At 37.5% G+C, this 13,054-nt stretch overlaps 1 long non-coding RNA gene across 4 annotated transcripts in view; it reads left to right on the top strand.

The window, feature by feature from the left end:
- LOC119844466 overlaps positions 1–13,054 on the top strand; it is a 323,486-nt gene that overhangs the window by 185,336 nt on the left and 125,096 nt on the right. For 3 of the 4 annotated variants that reach the window (XR_006279402.1, XR_006279403.1, XR_006279404.1), the window contains exon 6: positions 12,560–12,608. The exons of the other annotated variant lie outside the window; for it this stretch is intronic. This is a non-coding gene — a long non-coding RNA (uncharacterized LOC119844466). The remainder of the gene's footprint in view (positions 1–12,559; positions 12,609–13,054) is intronic. 4 annotated transcript variants of the gene reach the window in all.

The following is a 13,054-nucleotide window of genomic DNA, read 5'->3' as shown; positions in this document are numbered from 1 at the left end:
GGAATGGTACATATAATACTTAGTCCTGCCATGAGTTCAGGGGACTGGACTAGATGACCTCTCAGTGTCCCTTCCAGTCCTATGATTTCTATGTTCATCTATGTATCTGATAATTCTGTTCTTTACTATAGTTTCAACCAATTTGCCTCATACGGCAGTTAGGCTTACTGGCCTGTAATTGGAAGGCTTGCCTCTGGGGACTTTTTAAAAAATTGGCATCACATTAGCTGTCCTCCAATCCTATGGTCCAGAAGCTGATCTTAGTGATAAGTTACCTACCACAGTTAGTATTTCTGCAATTTCATATTAGAGTTCCTTTATAACTCTTGGGTGAATACCGTGTGGTCCTGGCAATTTATTCCTGTTTAATTTATCAATTTGTTCCAAAACCACCTCTACTGACCCTTCAATCTGGGACATTTCCTCAGATTTTTCACTTAAAACAATGGTTCAGGTATGGAAATCTCCCTCACGTCTTCTGCAGTGAAGACCAATGCAAAGAATTCATTTAGCTTTTCCTCAATGGTTTTGAGTGCTTCTGTAGCACCTCAATCATCAAGTGACCTCCCCACCCCCCAATTGTTTGGCAGTTGTCCTGCTTTTGATGTACTTAAAAAAATACTGTTAGTTTTCACGTGCTTTGCTAGTTACTTTTCAAACTCTTTTTTAGCCTGCCTAATTATACTTTTACACTTGACTTAGAAGAGTTTATGCCCCTCTCTATTTTCCTCAGTAAGATTTAATTTCCAATTTTTAAAGGATGATTTTTTGTCTCTCACCAACTTTTATTTTGTTGTCCTATAGTATTTTTTTAAAAAATCCATCCAGCTTGCAGGCATTTCACTTTTGAGACTGTACCTTTTAATCTCCATTTAACTAACATCCTCATTTATTGCGTAGTCCCCCCTTTCTGAAATTAAGTATTATTGTGTTTAAATAATACTTAATTTAAAAACTCCTCTACAGCTTTAAAATTTTACATGCTAGTAATCTGGTTCCATTTTGGTTTAGGTGGAGCCCATCCTTCCTGTATAGGCTCCTCCTTTCCAAAAGATCCCCCGGTTCCTACGAAACCTGTACCCCGCCTCCCTATACCATCGTCTCATCCACGCATTGAGACCTTGCAGTTCTGCCTGTCTAACTGGGACTGTGCATGGAACTTGAAGCATTTCAGAGACTGCTACCATTGAGGTCTTTGACTTCAATCTCTTACCTAACAGCCTAAATTTGACCTCCAGGACCTCACACTTATATTTCCTAATGTCATTGGGACTTATGTGTACCACAACCACTGGCTCCTCCCCATGACTGCACAAAAGCCTGTCAAGATGTCTCAAGATCTGCAACCTTTGCACCCAGTAGGCAATTTACCAATTCTCCCGGTCAACACAAACCCAGCTATCTATATTTCTAATGATCAGATCCCCTATTACTATTACCTGTATCTTCCTAATAACTGGGATTACTTTCCCCGGAGAGGTATTCTCAGTGCAAGAAGATACCATGACTTCATCTGGAAGGAGGGTCCCAACTATAGGATTTTTTCCCTCCACTCCACTCTGATGTACTCCTTCCCTGAGACTTTCATCTTCCTCAATAGCACAGAGGGAATCAGACTCGGGGTGGGACCACTCTACTGTGTCCTGGAAAGTCTCATATAAGTACCTCTCTGTTGTCTTTAGCTCCTCTGGTTCAGCCTTTCTTGTCTCCAGAGCCTGTACTCAGTTTCTGAGAGCCATGAGCTGCTTGCACCGAATCCACACATATGCCACCTGCCCACAAGGGAGGCAATTACATATGCTGCATTCAGTGCAATAAACTGGATAGCCCCCACTCTGCTGCTGGACCTCTGACTGCATTCTCTTTTTTACTCCTGCAGCCTTTTGTGTTTTGTTTTGTTTGGGGAAGGGGAATGGGCTGTTTATTGGCCTAAGTTTAGAGAATGTTAATCAGGTGTATCAGGCTCTCACATCCCCTCTCTAAACTCCCTTGCATAACTTTCATCATGGAGATCAATATATGTTTTGTTCAAAAACTTTATTGATCCACAATATCTGCAGATCTTTGTTGGGCCACCATAATATCTGAAATTGTATTTTGATGCATATGTTTCCTGATACGATACTGATGGGTGCTCGGCACCAATGATTTCCACTGGTTTTAGTGAGTGTTGGGGATGCTGAGTATCTCTCAGTATCAGACTTATCCAGCCCAGTCAACAAAGTGAGCTATCACCATTATGATCATTTATTATGACTGTTTGGGGCATACATTGGCTTTAACATATCCATCTTAGAAAGCTGGCTAGATTGTCGGGCTCAATGAGTAGTGATCAACGCTCGATGTCTAGTTGGCAGCCGGTATCAAGCGGAGTGCCCCAGAGGTCGACCTGGGGCTGGTTTTGTTCAACATCTTCATTAATGATCTGGATGATGGGATGAATTGCACCCTCAGCAAGTTTGCAGATGACACTAAGGGAGAGGTAGACATGCTGGAGGGTAGGGATAGGGTCCAGAGTGACCTAGACAAATTGGAGGATTGGGGCAAAAGAAATCTGATGAGGTTCAACAAGGACAAGTGCAGAGTTCTCCACTTAGGAAGGAAGAATCCGATGCACCGCTACAGGCTGGGGACCGACTGGCTAAGCAGCAGTTCTGCAGAAAAGGACCTGGGGATTACAGTGGATGAGAAGCTGGATATGAGTCAGCAGTGTGCCCTTGTTGCCAAGAAGGCTAAGGGCATATTGGGCTGTATTAGTACTGTAGGAGCATTGCCAGCAGATCAAGGGAAGTGATTATTCCCATCAACTAGGCTCTCTTAAGGCCACACCTGGAGTATTGCATCCAGTTTTGGTCCCCCCACTACAGAAGGGATGTGGACAAATTGGAGCAAGTCAGGGGCTGGGGCACATGACTTATGAGGAAAGCTGAGGGAACTGGGGTTATTTAGTCTACAGAAGAGAAGAGTGGGGGGAGATTTGATAGCGGCCTTCAACTACCTGAAGTGGGATTCCAAAGAAGATGGAGCTCGGCTATTCTCAGTGGTGGCAGATGACTGAACGAGGATCAATAGTCTCAAATTGCAGTGAGGGAGGTCTAGGTTGGATATTCAGGAACACTATTTCACTAGGAAGATGGTGAAGCACTGGAATGGGTTACCTAGCGAGGTGGTGGAATCTCCATCCTTAGAGGTTTTTAAGGCTTGGCTTGACAAAGCCCTGTTTGGGATAATTTAGTGGGTGTTGGTCCTGCTTTGAGCGGGGATTGGACTAGATGACCTCCTGAGGTCTCTTCCAACCCTAATATTCTATGATTCTATGATCCCTGTCAATCCCAAACATTCAGAAATCATGAGTCAGGCACCAGAAATCATGAGAGTGTCTTAAAAATCATGATTTTTGTTTAAAAAATAACACCAAAGCCTCCAGTGAGTCGTGGGGTCTTTTTATATGTCTTCTGCGTTTTGGTTGGTTTGTTGCTTGGTTTGGGGTTTTTTTAGCTCTCTACGATGCACTCAGTTCATATTTTCAAGGGTTTTTTTTCCCTGCAACCATGAGGGCTTTCCTTAAAAAAAAACAAAAACAAAAAACCTGAGATTCTCACTTGATTTCAGGAGCCAGGGCTTAAAGGAAGCACTAAATATTGTGAGGCTTGCAGTAAAGTCACAACGATTGCAACACTGACATTGTTGCACTCTGCAGTGCATACTGTATGTTCAGCTTTGTGATATGATTTTCTCTGTGAAAACCTAAATAAAATATATTTAAAGAAAAAAGGAGTGCTCCTATAGTCCTAATTTGATAATTAGACAGAACTGTGCCCATTGAAGATGTCAGCACACCAATTATTCTCTACTATAGTCTACTTTTTTGCTTTGGATTAGTGTACTTCAACATTTGTTTCACACCATCTGGGGAGGCAAGGCTGTGGGACAGGGTTGCAGTGAGTGTGGGAGAAGCCAATGAGCTTTCTAGGGCAGGGTGGGGGTAGAGAGAACTCTGCAGCTATGGCACCATTTGACAGTTTGGGTGGAAGTGCACCAAAATTCTAATAGAAGATACTTTGTTCAACTTTTGCTATATAATCGGATACTATATAGTTCAGAAGGGATGTTTCTCAGTGCCCCTGTTGAATTTTAGGTATGTTTGTGTTCCACTTCAGATACTCACAAGATCTGAATGTTTCTTTTTGCACTGGTTACATAATATGATGTGTCAGCTTCCATGCACCAAACCTATAGCTGATAGAGGCTTATATTTTCTTTTAATGATCTTACTTTTCACATATGAATGTTATATGTAAATGGATAAGTCAAGTTCTAATCTCATTTATGATGGTGCAAATTGGAATAACTCCACTGGTTGCAGTGGAGTAATTCTGGGGTTGCACCAGTGTAACTGAGAACAGAATCTGGACCTGTGTGTGTGTGTGTGTATGGGTATATATATGCCTACATACACAACACATATATGTATAGTATTTGTGGGGGAGGGGTGCCTATACAATATTTAAGAACTGTTACAAAAATACAGATTAAGTAGAAGAACTAGTGAAAAAGGGAAAAGAGATGTGTTGTTTTTGATGCTTGATAAGTTTTAGAATCCGTGCTAAGTCAGAAAAACATCTTGGGTGCCAGTTGGATTTTGGAATCATGTTCCAGTCCTCTTTTGTCCTAAATGGTCACTTCTCCTCTTTACTTGAATTGAAACGCTGAGTTTATACAGGTCTATAATCTCATTTTTATTTCACTCCAGGGGAGCAAAGGGTGTTAAAATTGCTCCTATGTGACAAATCCAAACATGGAACATATTTTAGCAGTACAACCCTAGCTCTATCATATGGGCTGGGCAGAGTCATCAGGGCCATGGTGCATAGCTCAGAGCCGGAAAGCCAACAGCTGCTGCAGCCTGATTTGAGTTAAAATAGTGTCAGTGTTTAGTCTGGCGCACGGCTTCAGGAGAGATTGGCAGCTGGGTCAAACAAAGTCATTCCACTGGCTCCTTTCCCAGTTTGCTTCTGCTAGTATATGGGTACTAATGCAGCCTAGACCCCTTTTCTCAGGGATAGCCCCTAACATCTGACCACACCCCTCTTTGCTTTTTTTTAAAAAAATGCCTTTTCCCCCTCTTTAAGATAAATTCACTATTATACAATCTGCTGCTAATTGTGTATTAAGAATATTTTTTCTCTTGAAAGCTGACGTATCCTGCTTTCCCTGTGGCGTAGAAAGCAGCCTGTTACAGTGCTGGATTAATCAAAGGGGCCTTTATGGTTTGGGAAAGAATATCTGTGTGCTCTAGGCAGGAAACTTTTTGATCCACAGAAAAGCCAGACGACATCTAGGTAAGACTGTGTGTCAAATCTGCTTTTATGGGAAAGTTGTGCAGCTCTGTTATTTGTAAATGCTTAATGTCTGCAACTTGCATGAACAGTTTGATTATCTTTTTTAACATTTGGGAAATAGCTACTCTTATATATTAAGTCCTTCCCCCCTCACCGCTCCACCCATGATTTTGAAGCTGTTGAAATGTTGTAATTGTCTATTTACCATTTATACAAATTAAATCTATATGGGCACGCTACTCCTACTTTAGAGAGTTTTTAGTAGACACTTAAAATGAAAGTTCTGTGAGCACACAAAAATACTTTTAAAAGTGCAGCAGATTGAGTGAATTTACAGGGAAAGCTTTCAACTTTTAAAGAATGCCGGCACAATTATTTAAAAGTAGTTGAAAACTGTTTAAACTAATGAGGGTTTAATTACGAAAAAGTTCAATGTGGCTATGGAAGGAATATTAAGTAAGTTGTCTTTGTCTCATAATTTTTAATTTTAGTCCTTGCTTTAGCCTGTTGGGTCACATTTTTTTGTCAGTGCTGAAGGCTGCCATGAATTGGTAATGAGGGCCCCTTGTGCACATGATTTTGGCACCTCGCCAAAATCAACTTCCCAACAGCAAGCTTTCTCTAAAAGATCCTGGAGCATTTTTTTGTGATTAGGAATCATTTGTGAAAGCTGCTACAACCGGTTGCGTAGGCATGTCAAAATGACTTTGTACAGTATATCTGACACATTCATTTTCTTTCTGGTTTTTCCTAATGTACCAAATTGTTGCTATTATCATTCTAAATTTCCTTTGCTTACTTGCCACCAAAAATAGGTTACAATGAGCTAAGTCGTAAGGAAGAAAGCTTGTCTTTTATATGTATATCTTTTTTTCAGCATATCGAAACAGGCTAATTTTATCTGATTTAAACAGTATACAGTGCTAAGGGTTGTTTAAAACACTCCTGGATAAGTAGCAGATTAATTCTTTTAACGGTTAATCTCAGTAAGTAATACTCAATGAACAGTAAGTAATTAAATATTCTAGAAGTTTCTTTGTGCACACAGGAAAAGTTAACCTTTTTAATATAACTAGTCAGATCTCGGCAGAATGTAATAATTTTTAAAAAATAACAGAAACCTTTGAATTTATCCTAAATTGAAAAAAAAATCTGGCTATGAAGCTTTCTGGAATAGTGTGCAACAGCTGTGTGTCCTTTATTATTAAAAACGGAACAGGAGAGTTACTTTCAACATTAATAAAGAACTGAGAAATTTGACATTTCAGTCTTTTCAAAGAGCAAAAATTTGTAGAGATTGTCACTGTATTTTATATGCACTTATTCATTTTTTATATTATCTAAATAAATTTGGCCCTGTAAATTAATACTTCACTATTGTACACTTGAATGTTTTGTGAGTTAAATCTGTTTCCAACAATGAAGTACAGTAACTGGAAACTAAGGACCTCCTGTTACATACTGTATAGCTTGCACCAGTACTGAAGGCAGATTTCAGTGTCTACTCGATGTAAAGGGAATATATGAAACAAGATTTTTGTAAAGATTTTATTTTACTTAGCAGTACTTGTGGTTTTAGCCTTTTAATTGCTTGTTTCCTCTTATATTTTAAACTGTTTTTCCCTTAACTTATAAGCAAAGTCATGTTTAATAAGCAGCATCAGTAAGAAACAAGGCTTTCATCACCACACTACTCTGCTCCCTTTTGCAATAGCACCTGCACTTAGAATGGGCTTTGTACGCATTGTGTATTTCTTTTTTAAACATACATACATTTTCTGTAAAGTGTATTGTTTTTTTCCTTTATTATTCCACAATGCAAGATGTAACTAGATTTAGTGAAAAGCACCTGGAACAACTTGAGAAGCTTTAAGAAACCTTCAGGGTCTGAAAATTCATATTAATTTGTGTAGAAAAGTGTTCGTTCATTATTGTGTTGTTGTGGACTGAATTATGATACTGTACATTCTTCCCTAACAATTGAATTGTAACACATGGCGTTTGCAGAGGTGAAAGCTGACAAGATTAAAAATACATTGAAATAATGGATTGACCGTGTTTCTGAAACAGCACAAAATGTGTAAGACCTAATAGATTTTAGTGAAGGTTTTATTTGTGGGTTTTCAAGGGGTAATTGCAGCTGAATCCTGATTTACTCTGAAGTATTGCCGAAAAATGACAATATAGTGCATAAAAGGAAATGTCACAGTAGCATTTGGGAGTGGGGGAAATAAATCTTGTATCCAATATATAAAAATAATTTTTGCTTGTGTCTCTAAATTAGATACAGTTGATTTAACCCCCTTCCCCCCTCCCATTTCTATCCTATTCATTGCCAAACTACATTTTAAAGCAAGGTTTTCAGTACAAAAAGTGAGCACTGGCTATCAATATTTTGTGCATCGCTTGTAGAGTTTCAAATCTTATGGGGGTAAGGGAGAGGCCTAAGTTATAAATCATAGCAAGTACTGCTCTAAAAACTTCATGAGCCATTTTGTAAATCCAAAGTCAAGTTCTCTATTGTGATAAGCACTAAGTTCAGAGATTTTACAGTGTCTAAAGTAAAGGAGAGTTTGCAAAGAAACTAAAGACAGTATAAATTTAATTTTAGAGTACTGTAAAGTTCACAAAAGTAACTGACATGATAGTTAGTATTTTGCTTCATCAAAAAAATACTGGCTAAATCAGTAAATAATATTATTTCCTCTCTCTAAATCCTGAAACAACAAATGAATATTTCTTCAGTACAGCCAGGTTGGTACATGACCTGGTTTGTTAACTTTCCCGGAGAGACTCAAAAGTAGAGCATACTAAATATTCCCCATCAAGTGATTTTTACAACTCTCTGAAATGGTGTTATTTTAACATCCTAATTGGCATAGTTTAACTTTTGGTTTTGTCTGTTTATGAAGGTATCATTAATCTGAAGAATTGTAGAATTGAAGTTTACTCTATTTTTTCATCTTTGATTTTACTCTATAGAACCGCTGAACTTCTAATTGCTGATTTTAACTTAATAAAATAATTGGTCCTCATTCAAAATATTACAGTTTTGTTTTGTAGTTTGCACTGTTAACCATGACACATTAATGCTTGAGGATTTTGCCAATAATGAAGTGACAGGACATTATTTGTAATTTTTTTCCAATGTGTAAGAATATGTAAAGTACTTTTTCCCCTCCTTAAAAAATCAAATAAACAGATAACAAAGTATGTTCAATTCATCAGGCTAACAAACAACATTTAAAAGACAGCTTTATCCCTCAGTAATTTGCACCCTCATTTTTAAAACTTGAGAAATGAAACAGAGGATTTTGTTAAAGGCATTTCATTCATATAAACTGAGCACTTTGTTCTATATGGTCTAAATTCCAGCAATGAGATAAATAAATTGCTACACTGGATAGAACATAATTATTGAATTTTGGCAGAACTTCAGTGAACTCTGCCATGAAAGATTAATGTATACAGTGCACTCTTAGATTCTAAAGTAACAGAGTTAGATAAGAGGAGTACATACCAGACTCCAAACTTCATGGGTTAGAGAAAAAAGAAGATGATGTGCTAAATTAAAATGTTAGTTTTGTTATAAGGTGCTAATGGTAATATGTTGTCAGTTCAGCGATAAAAAGTACAGTAAATGACGAGAAATCCCAATTTAACATGAAATTATTTTATTTATTTTTTATCTTCAGACTTTTAGTATTATATAAGAGTAGTATGATTGCTGTGTATTCTTATGCAAGGGGAATACAAGCATGCAGACTACTTGTAGTGCACAGTGGTGTAATTTACTTTATTAGCATGTTGTGTGCGCTTTCTTATTATATTTTTTTTCCTGTGCAGTGATTTGAGGGTCTGAATAAAAATGCATGAGTTTGCACAGAGACTACATGCAGACAAAATAGTTCTTGATTATATTCCCTTCTCTGTTCTTTCTGCAGCAGACTCTCAAAAGTTTACAAAGTTTGTTTTACTTGACAAATTGTTGGTATAACAACACCATATTCTGATTGGTTATTAAATAATTACTGTATCCAAATATTGTTTTTAATTGAGAACAATGATATATGATATTAGGTTTGTCAAATATCCCAAGAAGGATCAATAGAATTACGTAGCCTTTTTAAATATCTGCAACCAGTTCTCTAAGGGAAAAAATGGACAAGGATTTAACCCTGCCCTTCTTAAAATGGCCATGCTATACTAATATGACCCAGAAAACCCCTGTTCCTGGTAGTAATTCCAATGTCAACTCTGCATTCTGCACACAACAATCACCCAGATATTCAGTAGTTTCTAGGTGTGGGAGGCCTTTCTGGCCAGGTGGCTATGCTCTCTTTTCCCTTCATGCACCATGTTCTTCACCAGTCACCAGCCACAATTCAGATTCCAGTTTACTACTTTGGAAGTAACTGAGTGGACAAGCCCCATGTGAACGTATGTGCATGCACACTACAAGGCTAATGGGTTCAAGGGGAATTGCCCTAATAAATCCCATCAAATCTACAGTCTGAAATGAGTGGGCAGTGTGTCCATGGGAGTGTTTGCTTGCTCTTTACTCCACCACCAGGCTGTTATCTGCAATACTGTGAATTATGGTAGAATGAATTCATATCTGTATTTTAAAATGTTCATGGCTCAGCATCTCGTAAAAATCCCATTTCTTCTAAGGCACTGTTCATCTCATTCCCAGATACATCCCTTATCATGCTATTCTCCTGTTAGCAATGCTAGTGAGTATGGCAGTTGAGGAAATGTGAACACCTGGGTCTTGAGCTAAAGCTCATTGTAATCACTGGAAAGAAGCGCGTTGACTTCACAGGGCTTTGGATCGTACCCATGGTGAGCAAGCCTTTGTAGGGTGCACATTTTTCTTTCTTTCCATGACTGCTTAACCATTTGTGGTGGAGCGTAATTTTCCAACTCCCCTGCTTAAGTGTCTCTTTGCTTGAAACAGAATCAGCATCTATCTCATTTAAAAACTAAAGATATGATTCTGGAGATTTCACTTGGTTCCTGATTGTAGTACCATCTTCTACAAACAACCCCATTGTCTTCACTGGCCTGACTTGTAGAAGATGGTGGTAAAGTTAGGAAGGGTGGTGGAATCAGCTCCAAATTTTGTGTAAAGAGGTAGCATCTAACAGCTTTTTTTCCCAGCCAGTTTGCATTCTTTTGTTTCTAAACTTACTCCCATGACCTTGCTTTGATTAGATAAAGCAGTGTCACTATTTCCAATTTATTTATGTTGGTGTGCCAGCTGGTTAAGTATGTGCTAACACATTCTCACTTTAAAAGCTACATCTGATAAAATATTTCCAGGATTAATCAGATTTAAATGCCCAGATCCACTGTTTGGATAATTAAAAACACCTTTTTTCCCAATAAAGTTGATTTCAAGCGGTTCCTAAGATGCAAATGATAAAATGAATATACAAAATAAACTTATTTTTGAATAATAGTTGAGCACTATTGAATGCTCGACGGGGTTTGTATGCCTTATGAATTTATCTAGTTTGCAATACATTTTACAAGATATGTATGAAGTGTGCCTGTTTTTCCAAGTAGACAGTAGTCCTTTTACATTTTTAGTTTTGTGTGATTCACAAAAATGAAAATATTTTTAACACTGTAAAACAGTTACCGTAGATTAGGGAATAGGAGAAAGAGTATTCTCTCTCCTTCACATGGACATCCAGTATGTTAAGACTGTGAAACCAGGTTATAATTTTATAACAATGTGATTGTGGCCTGTTAACCTTCTTAATTCCCCAAGGATATTCAAAATATTTCTTGCAAAGGGCTAGCTGTGTGGCCCAGTGCATGTTCTATACAGCAACCCATCCAGCGTTGTACTATTATTGAATATATAGTACTTGGGTGCATTTGTAAAGGGATGCCAATATGCATAAGTGTGGCTCACAAGCCTTGGAAGTATGAAGAAGATAGATTAATGGACAATTCTTGCCCTCCTTTCCCAGCAGATATTGAGAACCTTGGATGCAGCAGAACCAATGCTGCTATGTGGTGGGAGGCAGCAGAATTTGGACAGCCTGTGCAGGGAATGCATGCCTTCTAGGTGCTACTGTGCATGGTCATGGGGGGATTTTGGTGATGGGAGGGTAGGAGAGAGGCCAAATAGATTTGTGGATCCATTAGTAATTCCTCCACAGAGAAAGAGAGTGTAGTGGCTGAGGTAGTAAGTATCCAGGAATCAGCTCCACTGTTTCTCAGTCTGGAAGGGAGAGAAGAATAATTCATTCCAAACCTTAGGGCTCTTGACAGCACATAGTGAAGTTATTCAGGATTTGGTCCCAAGAGGAATTCTCTGTGGCTTCATATAATCCCGTAAAATTTAATTTCTGAAATGTGGGTGAAAATATTAGTCAGGTGAATGTGTTTTTACTTTTATGATATTGTGAAATCTTTTTTCTCCAAACATATTAACTGATAAGCAGATGAAAGTGTGCTGATGTGACATTTATAGCTCTGTTCTTAGTTAAATGAATGTTATGAAAATAACCATAGAAATTTATACTAAAATATGGTAGTTTGTTTGGCTGTATCATTATGTTCAAGGATTACTGTTTTTTATACTTTTTTGAGGGAGAAAAAAACCTATTTGGAAAAATTGTACATACGAGTGTCCATTTCTGACTGATGTGTCCTTGGAGAATCAGGGATTCCTGTATCAGAGTTAAATACATTACAAGTAATCACTGTCTCCCCTCCCAGATGGTACATACAGATGTTTGCATGTCCACCTTAGACACACTAAGAATTCTGAGTGATATTGAAAAAAGGAATGTAAAAATAATGTACAAATATGGAACTTCATCCTTTGTCAAAAATGAATGATGGGGATGTAAACAAGCAAAACATTTACTTTTCCCTTGTAAACCAAAAAGACCCAGATTACCATAAGATCAAGATATTTGCAGTTTATGAAATATTTTTGACTGAATTGAAATATTGTGCTGGCATATTAGAGTTTTAATTGTCTTTTGTAGTCATAGAGTTTGACTACAAATGCAGGATGAAGTATGATTATGACACTAAAAGTCTGAAATAAAACGTAAAAAAATCCAAACAGAAACCAAACCAAAATAAAACCCCATACAATTCATTTAATTTGAAGAAATAAATGAATTTACTAAATTCTGCTCTGCAGACTAATAAACATAATTTTTAATGTATATCTTTATGATTTTCAGAGCCAGACAAGACAATTTTAGACACACACTTATTGTGATATCCTCAGTGGTAAGTACCTTAACTGCAATCAAGTTTATTACTTTTTTTCGTTGAGGAAAGGCCTTTTTTAAGACCACACTTGCTGCAGCTTAATCACATAACAACTTTATATGTAGTTCTGGAATAATAGAGTAGTAATGTGATATATTCTATAATGCAACTCAGAGTAAAGCACAGGTGGTTGCTAGCATTTGTGTGGTCAGATATAAAAGCTTCACTATGGGCACAAGCTACTGCTTTCCTACTTGAGTACAGTGGAATTAAAAGTGGTTTCCAGATGTGCTGGCACACATCTGCTTCTTTTGAAAGTAAATTTTTCAAATACAAAATAAAATATGTTGCATTCATCACCACTAAATTGTCAGTGGGTTTTTAGATAATAATAAAAAAGATTGCCTTTATAAGTAAGGTATGCTTAAGAAATGTACAGTAGCATTTCATGTTTACATTAGATT

The sequence above is a fragment of the Dermochelys coriacea genome, chromosome 1 (genome assembly GCF_009764565.3).
Source record: "Dermochelys coriacea isolate rDerCor1 chromosome 1, rDerCor1.pri.v4, whole genome shotgun sequence".
NCBI classification, from domain to species: Eukaryota; Metazoa; Chordata; order Testudines; family Dermochelyidae; genus Dermochelys; species Dermochelys coriacea.
Note: the sequence above shows the minus strand (reverse complement) of the source record. Positions and strands in the feature narration are given on the sequence as shown.